Source organism: Cicer arietinum, chromosome 5, assembly GCF_000331145.2.
Source record: "Cicer arietinum cultivar CDC Frontier isolate Library 1 chromosome 5, Cicar.CDCFrontier_v2.0, whole genome shotgun sequence".
In the NCBI taxonomy this organism is placed as follows: Eukaryota; Viridiplantae; Streptophyta; class Magnoliopsida; order Fabales; family Fabaceae; genus Cicer; species Cicer arietinum.
The window spans coordinates 54,897,554-54,899,278 of NC_021164.2; positions in this window are offsets into that span (position 1 = coordinate 54,897,554).

A 1,725-nucleotide genomic window follows, 5' to 3' on the forward strand; every position below is an offset into this window, starting at 1 on the left:
GACTGAGAAACACCTTGAGAGAAAAATTGTTACAACACACAAATACTTTTGTGTGAGATCTTACATTGTGATTGAGTCAATTTTCTTAGTCTTCTTTAATTCTTTGTGAAAGAACAATTTCTGTAATTGAAGTTTTGGAAATCCAGTAGTGTACATTGGTGGTTATCTTTTAGGATACTTGTGTTCATCTAAAAGAAACCTCAACTTGATCTCGCTAGAGTTTGACGAGTAACTCTTAGGGATAGGTTGGTATTGTGATAGAAGTGGTTGTGAGTTGGATGGATAGGCTGTGACGCTGGAAAGTCTGTAAAAATATTCCTCAAATCATTCTAGTGAAAGGCTGAAATTTGTTGTAGATTTCAGGACTGGATGTAGGTTATCAAAGTGATAGCCGAACCAGTATAAAAATCCCTGGTGCACTATTTTCTCTCTCTCTCTCTCTTTACTTTTTATATTGATCTTGCATGTGATTGTGAAATTTCGATGTGAACAAATTGTTTGAATCTGTTGCTGTTAAAATAGGAATTAATATTAAACAAGTTGGTTTTGATATTAATTCATCACTTAGGAAAGAATTAGATAATCTTGTTGATAATATTGTATAAAATTTCCTAAGGATAGAAGCCATATAACCAACACATCAGGTATTGGGTTTCCTATTTCGTCGAGGATATGAATTCCTTCCTCTGTGGTTTGAATTGCGTTCAAAATTTCTAGGTGTTGAGAGGGAGTGAGATGGTAATCCCACCATCCTTTGAGTTGGCCTGAGAATCCTGCTATTAGGAGTTCAGCTATGGCTTTGTCAGGTGTATTGGCTTGGGTTTTGTAAGCATTTGATGCCATTGTCATTTGTTGGAGGAGACTTAAGATGTTGTATTCGGACATACCATCTATGTTCCGTTCGTAGACAGTATTGGCATTGAATTTGGATTGAGAGAGGACATTAGGTCTATTTTCAATACCTAAGTCTGGTGATGTGACCATGGCTAAAGGTTGACCCTTCTACCATTGAAGTTTACACAGGTTTTGTGGTTCGTGTTCGATTTCAGAAACTTGGTCTAAAGTCGTAATTGTTTTGTCAAAGGTATCTTTAGCTACCATTGGTGTGGAGGTAGAGGAATGTCCTATCCTACTGAGTTGTTCATGTAAGGCTTGGGTGAATTCTGATATGCCTTCCCTGAACAGTTTTTGACTTGTTTTTGAGATTTGGAATGGTTTAAAAACTGGGTTTTTTAGTTTTGGATCAGTTGTCTCAATCGGAGAGACAGTAGAATTTTGTTGATTTTCTTCTATCTTAGTTAATTGTTTTGCTATTTTACTAAGATGGACATTTGTAAAATTATTTTGTTGAAGGATATTTTGAATATCTTTTTCCGAACTATCACTTGGGATTTTGAAAGGGGCAGCTTCTACTTGTTTTTCAAGGTGTGTTATTATGATTTTTCTTAAAGGTGGGTGTTCATACTGAATTTTTTGTCCAGTTGTCAAATCCCATTCTGCAGTTTTATTTCTGGTTGTTATAGGATTAACATAACTTAGGTTTTGTTTGAAAGGGTAAGAAATTTGGTTTTGTTTTGCATATATTTCAAACCATTCAAAGAATAGAATATGGGTCTTGTTTTGTAAAATGAACTTGTAAAATTCATTTTGAATATCTTGTCTTTGTTTTAGAAAGTTTTTGAAGAACCATGTTCTTTTTTCTGTATTTTTGGAAGCATAAAAATC